The following is a 20,127-nucleotide window of genomic DNA, read 5'->3' on the forward strand; positions in this document are numbered from 1 at the left end:
ATAGAGCAACCTTTGTCCCTGAACCTAATGCAGCAGAAAACTAGTCCCAGGCAAGATCAATTCTCCCTTTGGGAATGGAAGCTATCACCAAAGCTGGCTTGGAGGAATGGAAACTCTTTTATTTGCCTTCGCTCTGCAGCACTGCAGCTAAGGCAAAACCATTAACCCAGCATCCCCTGCCTGCTCCAACCCCCCAAGGGAAAAAATTGGTTCAGTTTCTCTCTCTTGACAAGCAGCCTTGTTGCCTTTGCCTTTGAAATCCCTCCTCCTTGGAGTGCTCCCCTCTCTAAATCACACTTCATTCCCTTCTTCGCCTGATTAGCTTTTGCTCAAGGCAATAAACCTTCCCTGATTACAAGAAATGGACATCTATTTGCTCTACAGCACTCCTGCCTTTTGCTATTGTAGAATTTAGCACACTATGTGATACTGGTTTACGTCAAGTCTGAGACACCATCAATTATGAAATATACTATTATTTTTATGGAAAGGTAAGGAACAAAAAATCTGTCAATAAAATTATAGCAATGCTTTCTTGTAACAGAATTTCCATTTCATACATTTTGAAAGAATTCTTTTAGTGCAATTTTGAGATATATCAAAATTTTGCTAACATTTGAGATATATCAAAGTTTTGCTAGCATTTCTTATTTAACCAACTAACGGTCTCAATTTTTCTTCATTTGAATCACGTGTCACAGAAAGTTAAGCAACTGATCTTCAAACTCAGTAGGAAGTTTCTGATATTGGTGATTGACACCCAAATAATAGTTCTGCATGATGAATGAATTGGTCACATCAACTGTTTGTTGTTTTGAAATGCCTTTCATCTCTTCAAAGAAATTAGGCAGTTTCTCCTGCCTTTTGTTGAATTGCTTGGCATGTGATATTGGTATTTCTCAGAATTTAATGTGCATTTGAATCACTCAGGGATATTCTTAAAATGCATGTTCTGATTTTGTAAGTCTGGAATCCAGCCTGAGATTCTGCAGAATTTAATGAGCATTTGAATCACTCAGGGATATTCTTAAAATGCATGTTCTGATTTTGTAAGTCTGGAATCCAGCCTGAGATTCTGCATTTCTAACAAGTTCCCAGTTGAAGCTGATGCTCTTGGTCCAGAGACCACACATGGTGATAGCAAGGTGAGAGCCAATCCTTTGCATATATCTGCCACAACGCCTTACATGACTTATTCAACTTATCGGTATTTTTCTTTCCTAGGACCCATTAAGCATTTTATTAATTAGAAAAAAATAGAAGTGGGGGTCAACCCTCCAACGATAAATATTAACCTCACTGATGGCAAACAGACATCCCACTGCCCTCTTTCTTTCTAGCCTTCCTGCGTGCACGATAACGTTTCATTCTAAGGCTGAATTATAGTGTAAATTTTAAAGGCATTTTAAATGGCAATTACCTCAATACATGCAGTATCAACAATGTACATATCAAAGCAAGAAAGGCAATATGAACAGCTGTGATCAAGTTTGCATTCACACAAACCAAGACCACTTACGACTGCTGCCTAGACAATAGCATTTGTAACATACAGCCTGACTTCAGAGATGTAAAACTGCAAAGAAACGGGCCTTAGTATTGATGAAATATTGTCGTGGTCTGTGTTTTTGCCTCTTTTCTCTGATTGGACTGTGAGCTACTTGAATACAAGGACCAGGAAAGCCTCAGGAAAGCACAGACCTCGGTGGCAGGCGTGAGGTAAGTGCATGAGGCGCTGATGCGGTCCTGATACTCTCCTGACAATATCGTTTTGGTCGGTCTAGGAGTCGGTGACTCACTCTTGTTTTTAACACACAGTTGAAATGTTCTCTGGCTGTGCCAACCCAGGGCTTACTGTGAGTAAACTGGGGACAACCAAGTGCCTTGTCAGCTAACACTAGCCCAGGGTGGTGGAGTAGATGGTGGTGGTATGAAAAAGGCTTACTGAGTGTGTAATTCTCTAAGATTCTGGTCCTGTAATTTGCCTTTTCAAACATTATGACTGGTTCGCTCCTTCACTCCCATCCTGGCTGACCTGTGTTTCATTTCTCCTTTTTCAGCTGATAGCTCAAGTCGAATAGAAATTCAGTGTCCCCGTATTATTATTTGCTTGGGTCTTTTAGTTCGTGGGCATCTCCGATATAAATATATGAATTTCCCACCTCCAAAAAGGAAATGAGAGAAAATTATATTTGGCATATTGCAAAAGCGTTTCATGAAACAGTGTGTTCGTTAACAGAGAAGTTAAAACTATGCATTAAATAATGCTGAGGAAATCATGCAAAATCTGGGTACTTTTGAAAATTAGATATTCATGATCTGATTTTTAACTCCCAAACCATGGTGCATAACTAGACAGATAATCAAAGAAGAAAAGCCCTCCACCTAAAGTAATGTCATTGATATAGAAATGAATGTTTTATAGTCCAAAGAATGAGAATTTAAGCAGAGTCATTACATTTTCAGGCTGGAAAGGACCTTAGAAATCATCTTGATGAAATCCTTTTATGTCCATAGGGTTGAGATCTTTACAGGTCTTTTCATTCTTGTCTTTTCATCCTTATAATTCTAATATTCTTTATAATTTTAACACTCTTTATATGAATACAAGAAAGTATTCAAACACTTGATTCACAACAATAACACCTTTAATATATGTTTAAAAATCACAATATTTTAAGTTAAATATTCTCCATTTAGAGAAGGAAAATGAAAAGATTATTAGAGAAGGTTCTGCTGGCATCCTCTGCCCCTATATGATAAATGCAACCAATGACCCTGGCTAGGGAGATACATAGCCAATAATGTTACCACTCAAGGGTACTAAAAGGAACATTATTTTTTCTAAAATTTGGGGAATGGAGAAATCAAAGAAAGATTCTATTTTTACAGTAGGGTAATATGCTTGTAAGGGTGGGAAGGAATTCTTCTAACGGTGTGGCAAATGTCCTCAAATCTTAAGCTATCTTTTTTCTAAAACATACTTTTAAAATTCTTTCTTTTAATATTCATATTTATTGTAAATAAAATAGAAGTTGCTCCTTAAAGAACGCTTTTAAACCAAATTCTTTACAGGACTCTGACTGAGTCTAAAAGTGGTTATATCTAGCAACAATTTTCCATCACTAAGAGTGCTTTTAGTATTTCTTTATTCGGTCTTCCCCAAGCAGATATTTATTGAGTAAAGGCCTCTTTTAGACTCTGTTCTATGGTTCTGGTATGTGTAAGAATTTGGAATGTCAACCCAGGTCCTAAAAAGTGTTAATGTGCCTTTAAAATATCTAATTTCTGTCTAAAGGAGTTTAGTTACTTAGGTCAGAAGCTGTCTGCTTGTATTTCCCATTCTTTGATTAAGTCCATGCGATGGATATCTGTGCGATGGATAGCCATATAATGGATGACTACAAACTTCCATAAGTTGCCTTGACCCTAACTCACCTCTGCTTCTCAGTTACTTATCTTCATGTCTAGCTGAAGCAGACTGGCAGATCTGCTTACTGGGTATGCAGATAATCAGGAAACAAAATCGTTTTTAATTCTTTTGCAGGAAGAACAAAAAGCCAGAAAATTCACACTCCAGAAAGCTGGAGCTCCGGCGACCTCTTGTGGGATAATTTATTAGTAGTCCATAACAAAACAGTTCTAGAATGGAATCTGAGACATTTTCTTTGTAGGTCTAGTATACTGACGAGCCTGCTGAGACCTAATGGGCCTGTTAAAACCTAGAAATGTCTGAGCAGATATAAAATTATCAATAAAGTGTTAATAATTGCATCAGCTTACATGTTTAAGAGAGCTTTTTTATATGTAAACACACATCAAGAATGATGTAAATAAAGTATTAAATATATTAAGACATCCTAGAATCTTCTATCCATAAGCTAGGAAAGAACCTTCCATCTACCCATCAATTATTTGATACAATCACAAGAAAGTTTGGGAAGAGATTATGGATAAATCAAAGCTATGAATTCACGGAAAAAATTAACAAAAGGAATCATCTTTATACTTAATAGTTAACATTAATATCATTGAGTCTATAATGAGTAATAAAATAAATTAGGGCATCTTCTGAGTAGATTCCTAATATATTTATGGTTGATGGGAAGAAGAACAAATTTATTCATCAACAAACTGTTCTTTGGTATCACAGAGACGGACAGGATTCTAGGCTTCATGATCCAATGTTCCAGTCAGTAGAATAATCGCTATGGTAATTCTTTTGTCTTTTATGATTAGCAAACATGTCATACACATGTGAAATTTGAAGAATGAGTCAAATTTGTTTTTTCTGCATATTTCCGATTGCGGTGTTAATGAACAGACTGTTTCATGAAAACTTTAACCTATTTGTTACCTTTATGGAGGTAGCCAAGTTAAAAAACAAATTACTGTTAATAAAGAAATCTGTTTTCAAAATTTCAAAATTCTGCTTTTCTCCTGAGTTTATTTTTCGGATTCTTGTTATTAATTTTGTTGTTGTTTTTCGTATGTTAGAGATTTTAATATCATATAACTCCAAGGCAGGCAAGGAAGCATTATTGTTATTTTGTAGTCCTATTCTATATATTCTGCATCATTTGTATAGATTTGTATGTTGTCACTTGGTGCCTAGTAAAAGCTATACAGAAATGCATGGTACATATTGACCAGTATGCATGAATGACTTTATATAAAAATATTTTAACTAGATTTGCATTGAGAGAAATTTGTCTAAATTGGTCAATTTGGGGGAAATTTCAATAAAAAAATGCATATTGATTGGTAAGAATTTTTCAACTAAAAGCATTTGTATCCGCAGAAAGAGTAGACAGGAGAATAAGTAACCTTGCTAAAAAAAATAAAATCAGAAAATAATGAGTAGGAAAAATAACTTTCTGTTTAGTTCTTTAACATTATGATGAAATATGCATATTACATTCCTTTTAGTACATTTTGGTTCTTTTACTACTCTTCATTACTTATATGACAAATTACTTCATTCATAGAGACTATTGTCAGAAGCAAAAATAAATTTTTGTGTTTTATTAAAATTAGAGTTGGATAATACTGATTAGGTCACCTGGTGTAACATCTATTAAAGTAAGCCAGAATTCCTTCTGTATTAAAGATATGACAATTGGTGTTTGATGATTCTGGACACCTCAAGAGTGACAACTGGTAGAGGAAATAAAGTCATTGTCTTATACTTAGAAGAATATTTGAATATCACCAAAAATATATAGTGCCATACCTTGCTGTTGAATGATAAGCAAAATAATTGAAAGTGAATCTAATTAAAACATCAAGCAATAAGATCTAGGGTTGTGATGGTTTAAGCATAGTCACTTGTTCTTTTATCAGTGGCATTTCATCAGAATATCTCTATTTTCCATATACTCTGGAATATCACTTTTCGAAACTTCCTCTTAAGAATGTTTCCTTATGAATCAGATTTGTCCGTAAATCCTCGATTGAGAAATCTAAAATAGCCGTAAAGTTCAAAAGGTTAACTCGTTTCTCTTTGTTTTTTTTTTTTTTTTTCTCCTTAAAATTCAGTCATGGGATCAGTCTCATGACTCTCAGTGTATTCAGTTGAAATATGAAATCTGAGCATTTTAGAAGATACGTAAATAGAAATAAAGCCGTTAAATACATATTGCAAGGCTAAGAATCAGGTTATCTAATATCGTTGTCCAGATGTTAACAAGTTTTCCTTTGCTTATACTTGATCCTAAAGTCGATCATTTATTTAAGAGATTTTGCCTTGATCGCAAGCCATTAAAAACTATACATAAAATAACATTTTCTACTTAAAAAAAAAACCTTTATTTCATCCATGGAAGTCAGGGTCTGTTAATAATTTATGGCTAGGTTTTAGAATTAAGATGTAAGAAGAATAATTTGAGAATTTAGTAATTGCTTTTCCTTTGCTTAGAGCATTTATCCTGGTTTACATAAGTATAATTTTTTTACTATCCTAATACTGATACTCATAAAGTATTTAAAATAGTTTTAATTTTTAATGATATAAACTTTCAAAATTAAAAAATAATCAGATTCCACCACTCAAACATAATTATCTTCAACTTGTATATTATCTTTCAGCTTTTATCCAAAACTATTTTACTTTTACATAGTCATAATTCTAGAGTAGATATCAATACTTAATTTCTATTTCCATATTTTCTGCAGTCTTCACAAATCTCACTGTAGAGACTAATAACTTTATCATGTTGATATAACATCATTTATTAATCTTTGCTTTATGGTTATATAAGTAGTTTGCAATTTATTTGGTATTGAATATGACGCTGCAATCTTCATATAAAAGTTTTGGGGGAACTCAAGTTTAATACAAGATATAAAAATATCTCTAACAATGCATATTTACTAATATGCATTAGTGAAATGAATAGAGTGCTTATTTAAAACTAACACCGATCATATAATGTAATGCAAAAAGATTTAATAGTAAAATAAATAAGTGCTTTACATAAGTTAATTGTCCTTTAGAAAGGCATATCTCTGAGTTAAAAGTCAGGACGTGTGAACCACATCCTTAACACTACTGCTTTTCTGCATAAACTTAGATCTTTGGTTTACCATGTTTTTCACTTAAGTTTAAAATTATGAGGCACTAACAGTCCCACCATGAAGCAGATATGCAATACATATCCAATCCCTACCGTGTGCTGAGTACTGCGGTAGAAGCATCACATAGATAATTACGGCAGACTGACATTAACTGATGTGTTTCCTACTTTGCCCCCAACCCTACTCCCACCCCCAGTCATTAGAATTCAGGCTTCGTAAGAATGGAGACCTTGTCTTTCTTGTTTACCACTGTATTTCCAGCTGCTGCAATAGTGCTTGGCACAAAGTAGATGCTTAATAAATATTTGTTGAACAAATGTTTGTAACTCCTTAGCAGCAAAATAGATCAAGGAATTTATAGGCCATTTTATTTATGTCAAATAAGTTTAACAGTAAATGAATATCAAATGACTTTATGTGATCAAATCAATAATAATAGAATCAACCTAATATATTAGTCTTTTAAAAGACATTAGAAAACAAGTGAATTAATCACATTGGTTATCCTATTTAAAAGTAAAAATTCACTATTACTATATATTATAGCATCACTACTACATTTTTATTGATGTTCCTTCTACCAAACATTCCATGCCCTAGGCAATCGATGCACATAAAAATCTAATAAAAGCTGGTCTTCCCCTTCAATGAGCTTACAAGTTGACAAGGAAGATAAATAAGACATACTTATTTATGTAAGAGAGACACAAGCGAAATGCTACTGAGATAGAAGAAATTGAGTGAAATTACCCGAATCAGATCCCCAATTTCCAAACTGGTAGCTGTTTGTTCTCAGGCACACTACTTGTCCTTGCAGAGTGAGGTTCATCAACATTAAAATAAGAATAATAATAGCACATACTTCATAGGCTCTAGTAAGAATTAAATGAAATAAAGTTTATAATATGGTTAGTAAAATACCAAACATATAGCAATGACTCACTAAATGCCAATTGTTAGTGCTTCCAATTCCTACTAAAGGATTGATTTAATTAACTCCTATGAAGTTTGTTTTCTATAAAGTTAAAAAATATATGTTTGCTGGTATTACCTCTGATAATTAGAACCCAGTCTTATGTAATTGGACAAAGAGTAACCTGCATCTGAACTTCATGTTATTGACTCAATAAACAAAAAATTTATTATTGAACAAAAAGAGATTATATAGGAATGAACAGCTTTCTCAACTAACTTCTCATCTGCTGAATTACGAAGAAAGCAGGGCTTTTATTAGAAATAGAGAATTGTTAATGAAACTAGGAAAGCTCTGCTAATATGTGGAAGTTACCTTTAACCTTAGAATTCAGCTCCCTAATCTGCGGAGTCTATTGTGTAATACTATTTGCCATTTACTTGCTTCTGACACTATTCAAAACCAAATGCCTTTCTACACAAGATAACTATACTTTATAAAATATTGTCTTTAACCATAAATGTCTGGGTCAGATGTCTTATAGAGAAAAATAGTGTAGGAAATATGTTGGAATAATGCCAGAATTATTTAAAACTTGGATTACTTATTAATACTTGAGCAAGATTTTTTCCTGAAAAGTTATAATCAAGTAGGTTTTTTATGTTCACGGATGTAACATTTGAAGTATAAAATCAAAATACTGATATTTCTACTTCCAATATCATCACACAGATGTGTAAAATCATTAGACTTACCTTGTACATCTCAGATTTCAATCTGTTTTCTACTAATAAATGTTTGAAAAAAAATTCCTAATTGTTCAAGTATTTAATTAAAATTCAACATTAGAAGCCTTCTAAGAGAAGTTTGAAAGTGAAACAATTGTCCTGGTTTTTATCATATACACACAAAAAAATTTATCTCTGCATTTATCTTCATCATAGAAAGTGTATTGAAAATGTAAATATGTATTAGAACTGCTAAAACTCTGAAACAACATTTTTGACCTGAAAAGTCAAAGCTGATTTATTCCAGATATCATTTGACAGAAATGGTACATCATAAAAAGTAAAATATTCTGATATTTTTATTGCATATAAGGTTCGCATATTCTTTCAAAGGAAGAGTATGAAGAGTGAGCATCTTTAAAAGTGTTCAAGAGTGATAGTAAGACACTCAGAATTGACCATGTCACAGAATAGCAGAGGAATATGTAACTTAATTACAGTCTTCACATACATATGCTATGGTTTTTAGAGACAGTTTTCACTTTGGCTATTTATTCAGACAGTATTATATTCTCAATAATAATGTTTTATTTTATCATCCTGTTTGAATCAGGTTTAAGCACACAGCTGTAGCATATTGAATTTTTAAGAAGCAAAGTCAGTCCGGTTTTGAGTTTGGGCTTCTTATTTCATATTTTGATTTATTTTTCCTGGAAAGGAAAAATAGTTATAGCAGCACCTGGTTTGGTGCCATGAACATAGAAGAGGCTTAATAAATATTTATCACTGTTGAAGTTAGAAGAAACACTTATCTGTACTCTGCATGATGTGTTGGATTAGGATCATATTGCTTTCAAAAAAGTATAAGCATTTGATACAATACCTGAATCTCAGACAATTTTTTTTTGAAATTGATTATTTTGCAGGAGGCCTAATGTGCTACAGAAAGAATAAAAGGTTACTTATAACTATAATTAAGATGCATTAAAATCTAAAAAAATGTTTAGAAAAGCAGACTCTACAGAATGCTGAGAAGTCTTCTCTTTTGCATTATGATCTGATTGGCAGCAGATCCAGAAGACAACCACCACCAACTGTAGACCTGCAGGAGAGAGGGAAGTAAGCTGAGATCAGCGAAGGCAGGGTAAGTCTGATGGATAGAGGTCCACTCAATTTCAGTTTCTAAAGAAACACACCAAACTCGAGTCCAGTCAAGCTTAATGTTCATAGCCATCATCTCAAATATGCCCGATGGGAGCATGGCACCAGAAATTGGGTATGTGGGAATTATTATCCCATGGATGACAGTTTTATGTTTGGAGTGGGAGGGGTTGTCTGGGTTGTAAGAAGTTATTAGCAAGTGGGCTACAGAGCGGGGAACATCGGGATAGGGTCCAGATCTCCCAGAGAGAAGGGGCTGGCAAACCTAGTGAGCTTCCTTGGCCCAGAAAATTTGGCTGAGGTTCAGTGCTGAAATTCATTACCAGCAGAGAATGAAGTGCAAATACAGAGCAGAGGCAAGAGTCTAGGTACCCAGTAGGGTTGGGGTCAGGACCAAGGAACTTAGTATTGGTGACCACATAGATGTTTACACCGGCTCACTCAACAGCAGGCTTAGGGCAATAGATGAATTCCAGACATTGTTGATAGGATTGGAACTTCTGATATCCTGCCAAGATTGAGTCTCATTTGAGTAGCATGCCAATGCTGTGTCTATAAGTTGATGTCATGTAGTATCTGCTTATTGGGCATGGCTATGCAAGAGCTGTCAACTTGAGGCACTAATTTTTTTATTTTGAAATAAACTTAAATAAACCCAAAACTATATTGAAATTGACCATTCGCTTATACACTACAATGGCAGCTCCACAAAAAGGAATTTTGTCTTTTTGTTCACTGAAGTATACCATGTGCCTAGGAGGTACTTAGTTAGCATTTGATAAATATTTGTCAAATTAAAGAATGTGTTAACCAAATATTAAGTGTCACACAAAGGACCTAAAAGCTTCTATGTGTCTCCTTAAGCCACAGGGCTAAAATTGCCAAAAATCAAATGCAGAATCTCATCTGCGACTGGCTGAATTATAATGCAAGTTTAGCTTCTAGCTTCAAAGGGCATCTACTGTTAAAGTAAAGGCACAGATTGGGAAGAAATGGGCTGCTGAAAGTTGGAATAGGGATATGTAGGAAGACTCTGATGACGCTGGAGACATTGAGCCCTAAATTCTGATGACTCTTCTTTGCCAGTGAAAGCAGCTTTTGCACCCCCAAAGGATGAGGCCTCTCCGCCTCTGTCTGAAGAGATTAACCCTGCATTTCCTGAGGAAAGTGTAACAGCCTTCACTGGGACATGGAGAGAGAGAGGGAGAGGGGGAAACTATTGCTTTAACTCTTATATAACTTGGCTTATTTGTTTTGGACTTTCCCAGAATTTAGCTTAATTCGATTTTATTCAGGGACTACCTAGTAAAAATTATTTATGAGAAAGTCAAGATTGTGGACTGACCATGCACATTTATCTCTTCTTCCTAATAATCCAGAAATTGTTATTAAAAAATGCCCCCATACACATAATATATACTATACATATGGCTATACATACAAAATTAATAGAGAAGACAGAAAGTAGACCATTAGCAGATAATGTAATCAAAACTCTTAAAGAGAATAGCAATTAGAAGACTGGTGTAGTGAGTTGAATGGTGGTCCCCAAAAAGATACGTCCACGTCCTAATCCTAAGAACCTGTAAATGTTACCTTATGTGGGAAAAGTCTGCAGATGTGATTAAGTTAAGAATCTTGTGATAAAGACATCATTCTAGATTTTCTGGGCAGGTCCTACCTACATCCAAAGACAAGCATCCTTATAAGAGTGAGGCAAAGGACGATGACACGGGAGAGAAGACCCTGTGAAGACAGAGGCAGAGATTGGAGTGATGTGGCTACAAGCCAAGGAATGCCAGCAGCCACCAGAACCTGGACAAGGCAAGGGCCATATTCTCCTCAGAGCCTTCGCCCAACACCTTGATTTTGGACTTCTGGCCTCCAGAACTATATTCTTTCTCCAGAAAGAATAAATGTCTGTTGTTTTAAGTTACTAAGTTTGTGTTAATTTGTTTGTTAAGGAAGCCACAAGAAATTAATGCAAGTGGTTTCTAAAGAATCTGGGGAAAATAGTCTTGCAGAAATACAGAGAAGCTCAGAAAATAGCAATTGGAAGAAGAGAATGGAATGTGAAGTTAAAAATGGGCACATGAATTGAAAGCGAGTGTAAGTTATAATCGTCCTTCTTACCCCCAGCATCCAAGTATTTGCCAATCTAGCAAAAAAGAATTGGAAGATTTTTCTCTATAGAAATGGCACTGTTTAGAGAAGCAGGGCAGACAGTGTGGCTGTTCCCCAGCCAAACACCCTAAAAGCAAGGTTGATCAGTTGGCAAAGCCCAGGCCACAACCGTAGAGCCCTCAATCAACTTTTCATTTCCTTACTTTTAACAAATAACAAATAAGGGAGGAACTCCAGACATTTTTAAAAAGCTTTAGAATTAAAGAGATGCCGAAGATAAACAGGGGTGAAGGATAGGAAGCGGGGAGGGGGGACTTCCACAGGGAAAGTCAAAATAATTCAAGGAATAAGAAAGCACCAAAAAGAGGAAAGTAGGCTATTTATTGAGTAGACTTAGAGATAGTTACGCCGGTTATTAATTCATTGCCTCTCAGCTCCAAATTCATCCCTTTTTCCCCTGCTTGTGATACTGAAAGTGGACTCTGCTGTCAGCTTTGCTCACTGGCTAGATATAGACTCTGCTGGTAAGAGGACAGAGGGGCACTGCAAGGTAGGAAGGAGAGGAGGCACTCTTTGTTCTGATAGAGTTTTTCTCTTCTGGTCCAGCAGGAGGCCTGCTAGTAGTCACCTAAGCCGCAGGGCTGTGTGCTCCTGCGGCAACCATGGCCACTCCGGCCTCTCAATCTCTCCTGCTGGGCCTCTTTCCTGGGAGATTCCAAGTTCCTTCCTTGCATATTCACTTTCCCCTCGACCTCGGAAGTGGTAACTACCTCTCTATTCCCTTGAGTTCTCTTTTACTCCTTTTAGTAGCTAATAACATCTTTTACTTAGTTTACAATTTATTTAGTTCAAAATTATTTTCTCTATTCAAATTACTGGTGTGACGATTTTTTTTGTCCCTGACTGGACCCTGAATAACACAACAGTCAATAAAGTTTTGAATCTTTAAAATCCTATAAAAAAGAAACGTTAGAGATCAGGTAAAATTCAGATTGTTAAAGCAAAAATTTCAATGGCTGGTTAGAAAATAAAGTTGAGAAAATCTCGAAAATCTCTCAGAAAATGGAACAACCAGTCAAGAGATGGAAAATATAGGAGGTAAAATTGAGGTGTGGAAAGAGGGGATCTTCATTTTAAAAGATGGGATGACAAGAGACGTGATACATAGTTGATCAGAAATAAAAGGGTAAATATGTTATTTAAACTTACAAAGATAACCAAAAAAGGAATTAAGTATAGCAAATGTAATGCTTGTATAATGCTTTAAATATATTGACCCATTTATTCTCATCATAATCTTCTAGGGAAGGGACTATTATTATCCCCATTTCACAGATGAGGAAAACGTTTCAGAGGGATTGAGTAACTTGTCTAAGGTCACACAGCTAGCAAACTAGGAAGCGGGATTCCAGGGTGTGCGCTCTTATTCATTATATGCTATTGCCTCCTTACATGACTTTATTGGAAATGATGGATAAGCAAGGTAGAAGGTGATGCAAATGAGTTACATTGTCTCTCTTAGCAGTAGATTAAGGCAATATTTAAAACTGATGGATTAAGAAATAGTGATAGGTAGAGAAATGTTTAAAAACAAAATTCAACTTAGTAAATTTGAAGATCTAATTGCCTATATAAGGTGATTCATGAACCTAGCAGCATCCCATCAAGCAAGTAGAAAGGCACCCTGAGGGGTTGTATAAAATGGAAGGTTTTGTAGGAAGAAAGGAGGGGCAAGGGAGCTATTACCAAAGAAAAGAAAGGATTATTTTTAGATCAGGACAAAATCTTTTTTGTGGGGGTTTGGGGGAGGCAAGGGTTTTCATTATACAGATTCCCTCTTTTTTCTATGAGGGAAGAAGAGGGCTCAAGTGACAGATTACCCTATTGGTGCTTGACTGGAAAATTCCAGACTGGTTGATTAAGATTATCTTTCTAGGGTAGGTTGAAACAGCAATACGGTCAGATATTAAATCTAGGTTTGGTATCATCAGCTTTTAGCACAAGTGACACCATTTGGGGCCTGTGGTTCTCTCTTTAACAGAGGTAATCACCAGAAGAAACAAAAGCAGAAACTGTTTAAAGGAGATTGCTCTCAAGAGCAGCACTTTGAGAAGGAAGCAGTGAACCTGGGATTTGTCATTTTCCCTTTTTAAGTCTTTCTGTACTATTAATGCCTTGTTTTAGAAATAATTTATTCTAAACATTTTAAAATACATAAAAATTATAATTGTCTCAGGTTAGTGGAGAAAAAATGGGATCATGAAAGTAAATTATACACAAAAATTATGAATTTAAATATTTTAAATACTAATTATAAAAATTTTCGATACAAAGATGATCTTAAATGCGAAAACAAGGAAAGTCCCTTCTCACTTGTGGTAGAGATATCAGTCCTGAGCCCCTCAGAGAAGAAGGTCTGGTAGTTACTCACAGCAGGATTTGGGAACCCACTATTTTCACACTTCATGAGAGAGATGAATCTAATTCTCAATTTAGCAAATACGTACCATTTGAACAATAAGATGAAAATTTAAGCATTAGCAACCACAAAAGGCCTTACAACTCAGAAATAGGGAAGAGTGTTGGAAATGTGGCTTTTGTTCAATAGGAGGACTTCTCGTCATTGATGAAAGATGAGCTATCTAGAGAGTGGTCTTCAGTGACAGAAAAGGGCTCTAGATTCTTCTAAGTGTTGCTGGACAAACTCCGATGGTACAGGCACCATACTGTATTATATTTATTAGTCTAGAAACTATTTTCAGCCTTAGCATTTAATGCATCTCATCAACTAGTAGATTAAACATCAGTAAATGGTTTGGATAACAAATGGGTGCATAAGATTTAACAATAAGGCCTTACATACCTTTAAACTGGGATCGGTTAGGCACCCATAATAATATATATTGATTTGCTGCCATCTAGTGCTCATTTCTTTAGAGACCTAGATTGAGCATATGCTGAAACGGATTTTTTTGTTTGTTTAATTCTTTCCTTATTCCCTGCAGCAGTTCCTGTTTTTCATGAGGCCTTCTGAGACCTAATGAAAACATTTTCCAGATATAACAGTATTCATATGTAGACAAGAAATCTATAAATAGCTTTATAAACCGTGGGAAGCTCAGTGAATTCTGGCCTAACTCATGTCTGTAGGCTTATCAAGCATGTCAGCACAGAAAGTTTATAAGGAAGGCTCAATTGTTTCAGTAAGTCATCTGCTAAATTTGAATGATAATCACTATTACCAGGCAACTACTATTAACTCATAAAAGTCCCTGTGACATGCATTGAGAGAGAAGAAATACCTTTTACCCAATATGTCAAAGAGATACTTTAAACAAAAAATCTGAAATCAGTTCGAACTGCTGGGCTCTTAGAAAAATTAAGGAACTTCTCAAGGACCGAAAGAGAAGACTAAAGTAAGAGTGGTAAGCAGGGACTGAAGTCATTCCTGCCCCTACGGGCATTTGCTAATACTCTGAATGTAGTCCTAGAATGTAATAGCCTCCCAAAACGTAAGATATGAGACCTTTTCAGTGTAGGAATTAATATCTTTGCATAAAACTGGAAACTTCAAAAGACTACATTAGCAAAAGGTGACAAGGAGACTTGACTGTCCAGGATAAAGTTTGTGTAGAGAAAAAAATCCTCCCTCTGAATTATAAACATAACCTGTCTTACATGTGATTTGGGTTCAAATCTATACTAACCTGATAGATTGTGTATGGAGTATAAGAAAAGGGTAAATATCAAAGGTTATTCCAGGGTGTTTGGTGTTTGGCTTGAGTAACTGGAAAAAAAGGAGTTGCCATTATGTGAGATGGACAAAGCTTCAAATGAGGTTTGTCTGAGGAGGCAGATTAGGAGTTCCGTGTCAGAAAAGCTAAGTTTGAGATACCTGTTAGACATCTAAATGGAGATATCTAGCACTCAGTTGGATATATGAGTCTGAAGTTTAGGAAAGAATGGGCTACGGAGATACTTTTTGGAGTAGTCTGTATGACAATGGGACTCTAGAGGCTGGAAGAGACCACCATGAAAGTAAGTGTAAATAAAGAAGGGATCCAAAAAGCTGGCTCTGAGATGCTCCAATATCAGGAGGTCGAGAAGATTATTAAAAACAGGCAAAAGAGACATAGAAGCAAGAAATGCAGGAGAATGTGCAATCGCCAGTTAGAAAATACAATAAGAGAAGTTACTACAGTCAAAACAGTGTGAAAATTATATAAAATACTGAGGAAATAATTTAATAATGATATGAGAGACATGAAAGCTCTCTTAATTAAAAAGAAAACCACCACCTTTTGGCATTTTTATTATAATTGATTAAATAAACTCTGGAATAGAAATGATGCAGTATGAAATCATTAAAATGAATGAGATGGATGTATATTATTGGCATAAAAAGCCTTCTGGGATAATAATACTTGATAAAAACAAAAACAAGGTGATAGGACAAAGTCTATAGTGGGACATTGTTTAATAATTTAGTATATTTAGTATATACATGAAAGAAAGTGCATGAGAATATGTAAAAAACTATTACCAGTGATTAACACATTGCAGACTTTCACTTTCTACATTATAAACATCTGAATGATTGAATTTTTACTATAAGCATATATGAACATTATTAACAAAGTTCGAATTTTTAATAAAGTTTATATGGCATACATAATACCATGGAAATGAAATTATAACATAATGTTAATTCAAGAAAGCAGAAATAAACATCTTACATGTGGTATGACCAAAATTAGAATGTGCGTGGAAAACAGTTGGAAAAAAAATTTGCTGACAAAGCAGATCGAGATTCTATTTGGGTAGAAGTATTGAATATTTTTTTCTTTGTTCCATGGTTCTATATCTTTCAAATTCTCCATGAGTTTTCCTACTTTCATTGTTCCTGTTTATTACAAAATTTATAAACACAGAGAGAAAGTATAATAAAATATTAGGTATCTGAGCTTCAGCAAACATCAAAATTTGGATATATGTCATCTTTACACTATCTTTTTTTTCCAGAATATTTTAAAGCAAGTCTCAGGCATCTTGACATTCTATTCTATGCACTTTAAAAACTCATGTTCTTACAGTCATAGTACTATTATTCTATCCATTTGAAATTAACAAAGATACTTTAGTATCATCTAATACTTAGCCAATACTGAAAAAATCTGATTGCCTAAGACATGTATTTATATGGTTGGTTTGTTCTGAATGAGAGTTCATTTATTACATTGTTATAATTCCAAAATCTTACTCCATATCCCCCCAAAATTTTATGTTGAAATCCTAACCCTCAGTACCTCAAAATATGACTGTATTTGGAGATACGGTCTTTAAAGAGGTAATTAAATTAAAATTGGGTCATTAGGGTGGGCCCTAATTCCAATATGACTGATGGCCTACTAAGACGAGATTAGGACATAGATAGGTACAGAGGAAAGGCTATGTGAAGACCTAGGCAGAAGGCAGCCACCTATAAACCAAAGAGAGAAGCCTCAGAAGAAACCAACTCTGTGACACCTTGATCTTGGACTTCTAACCTCCAGAATTGCGAGAAAATAAATTTCTGTTGTTAAGCTGCCCAGTACTTTAAATGGTAGCCCTATCAAACTAATAACAGCAGTAAGGCCAACATTTGGTCTGATTGGTTAATGCACATACCACACTGGGGATTAAGTATTTTGTATATCAACTATATTTGTTTTATTCAATAAATTCACAATTTTTTTATTTATTAAATATTTTGAATACCCTAAATCTATTTTCATGAATGGTTGGCCAGTTTTATTATTATTACTACCACTGCTACTCTTAATTGCTTGCCTCTCTAGGTCCTGTAGAATGATTTTAGTCTTGCACTCTTGGTTAATGAGAACTTTTGCAGCATATCTGATTTCTCCAGTTTGAACGGGGCTCATTAATGTGTTTATTACATATATGCTCAACTGCCTACTGGATATAACCCACTGAAACTAAAACATCTTTTCCTTTATACCTGCTTTTCCTGACTTTCCATTGTTATTTAATTAGCTATTCTCTATGCAGTTGCTTGAGCCAGAAACTTCAGTACCTTTAAAATATTTTTATAATTTAACAATACTTTTAAACTTATAGAAAAATTATAAGAATAGTATAAAGAATTTACACCTTTGCCCAAAGTCTCCAAATATTGACATATTATATTTGCTTTATCATTCTCCGTCTATGTATATAACATGTATATTTTTATTTACCTCATTATTTATATATACTTTTTAATGAACCGTTTAAGTTGCAGACATGAAGCCTCATTACTTTTAAATACTTCAGTATGTTCTTAAAAAACAAAGATATCTCCTACATTGCCAGATATAGTCATCAAAATCAGGAAATTAACATTGTTTAAATACCGCCATCTAACCCACGGCCCCATTCAAATTTTTCAATTGTCCCAATGAAAGCCTTTATAGCAAAAAGGATCCAATTCAGATTTAGTTTAGTTTATGTCTCTTTAGTCTCCTACAATCTAAAAGCATACTTTAAAAAAATTTTTACTTTATTATTATTTCAAGTTAGACATTTATATAGTCTATAAAACGATCCCCCTAATTGCTCTCCCTCTCCTCTGGCTCTCCACCTACCCATTACATTAATGCTAACTACATTCCACATGTCATGCTCCCCATTCCCGTGACCATCTATCAACTACTAACCTGTACTTCTTTAACCCTTCACCCCATTCTTCCAGCCCCCAAACTCTCCTCTCCTCTGGCTGTCACCAGATTGTCCTCTATATTTGTGTCTGTTTTTTTATTTTTGTTCTTTTTGTTTCTTAGATTCCACATATAAGTGAAATCATATGGTATTTATCTTTCTCTGTCTGACTTATTTAACTCACCATAATAACCTCTAGGTCCATCCATGTCTTTGCATATGGTAGGATTTCGTTTTTTTAATGTTGAGTAATATTCCATTGCATATATGAATCATAACTTCTTTATCCAATCATCTGTTGATGGGCATTTAGTTGCTTCCATATCTTGGCTATTGTAAATTGTGCTACTGTGAATATACTGGTGCATAGATCTTTACGAATTATTATTTTGGTTTCCTTTGGATAAATACCCAGAAGTGCAATTGCTGGGTCAAAAGGTATATCCATTTTTAATTTTTTGAGAAACCTCCAGACTGTTTTCCATAGTGGCTGTACCAATTTGCAATCCCACCAACAGTATATGAGAGTTCTCTTTTTTCCATATCCTCACCAACACTTGTTGTTTTTTGATTTATTGATAATAAGCATTCTGGCAGGTGTGACACGATATCCCATTGTGGTTTTAATTTGTATTTCTCTGATGATTAGTGACCTTGAGCCACTAATATGTCTATTGGCCAACTGTATTTCCTCTTTGGAAAAATATCTGTTCTGGTCTTCTGCCCATATTTTAATCAGATTGTTTGTTTTTTGTTGTTGAGTTGTATGAGTTCTTTATATATTTTGGATATTAACCTCTTATCATAAGCAAATATCTTCTCTCATTTAGTCAGTTGTCTTTTCGTTTTGTTGATGGTTCCCTTTGCTGTACAAAAACATTTTAGTTTTCGGGGACTACAAATATAGTCTTATTTGTTTATTTTGAAAGCATTCTTTAGTCATTCCTTGGTCTTTTATGACCTTGATACTTTTGAGAGTACAAGCCTATGATCTTGTAGAATGTCCCTTAAATGAGTTGTCTGATCTTTCTTCATGATCAGATTCAGGCGATGCATTTTTTGGCAGACATATCACAGAAGTGTGTTATAAGTATCTCCTATGAGGTGGCACACAATACTGATTTAACCCGTTAACTACGGATATTAACTTTGGACACTGATGCCAGATTCCTGCAATGTTAAGTTTCTATCTTTCACTTTGCAATCAACAATTTTTTGGTCAGGACATATTTTGAGATTATATAAATTTATGTTCCTCTTAAAACTCTTACCTTCTAGTTTTAGCACACATTGATGATTCTTGCCTAAATCAATATTTACTATAACAGTTGCTAAATGATGATGTTTCTACTTATATTATTCCTTCAACATCTATTAGTTATCATTTTAACGTAAGAAAGTTTTTCTTTCTCCTCATTTTAAGAATGTGTTTATTTCAGTATGAACTCAAGTATTTCTATTTTACTTGTGGATCATAATCTATTAATATTATAGTGATGCTCAGATTGCCCCAGATGTGGCCAATGGGGGTTCCTGCCAGTTGGAGTCTGTGTCCTTTTGATATGTTCCATCATTCTGTGAGAACGTCCTTAATTTCCAGTTCAATAAGATTTTCCAGGCTCATGTTGTACTTTCCTTGCTCTCACTCTGGAATCAGCCATTTCTCTAAGGGGCCATAGCCTCTTTCAGCAGTGTTTAGAAACCAAGATCTGGGTACTATGTGGTCCTTGCTTCTGAGATATAATTGCTCCTAGACCCTTTCAGCAGATAAAATTAGGAAGATGGATGGATGGATAGATGGATGGATAGATAGATAGATAGAACACACACGCATACACACATGCTTTTATCTGTTTTTCTGTGTATATATGTGTGTCTGTGTATATGTGTGTGTATATATATATATATATATACTAAGAAAACACA

General features: G+C 34.7%; 1 long non-coding RNA gene across 1 annotated transcript; it reads left to right on the forward strand.

Moving 5' to 3' along the window:
• The first annotated feature begins 1,655 nt into the window (after nt 1-1,655).
• LOC112482561 lies at nt 1,656-11,240 on the forward strand. Its single transcript, XR_003047345.1, has 3 exons — nt 1,656-1,719; nt 9,144-9,361; nt 11,053-11,240. It is a non-coding gene; the product is annotated as an uncharacterized LOC112482561 (long non-coding RNA).
• The last annotated feature ends 8,887 nt before the right edge of the window (nt 11,241-20,127 follow it).

This window comes from Pteropus alecto, unplaced genomic scaffold, assembly GCF_000325575.1.
Source record: "Pteropus alecto unplaced genomic scaffold, ASM32557v1 scaffold185, whole genome shotgun sequence".
NCBI lineage: Eukaryota > Metazoa > Chordata > Mammalia > Chiroptera > Pteropodidae > Pteropus > Pteropus alecto.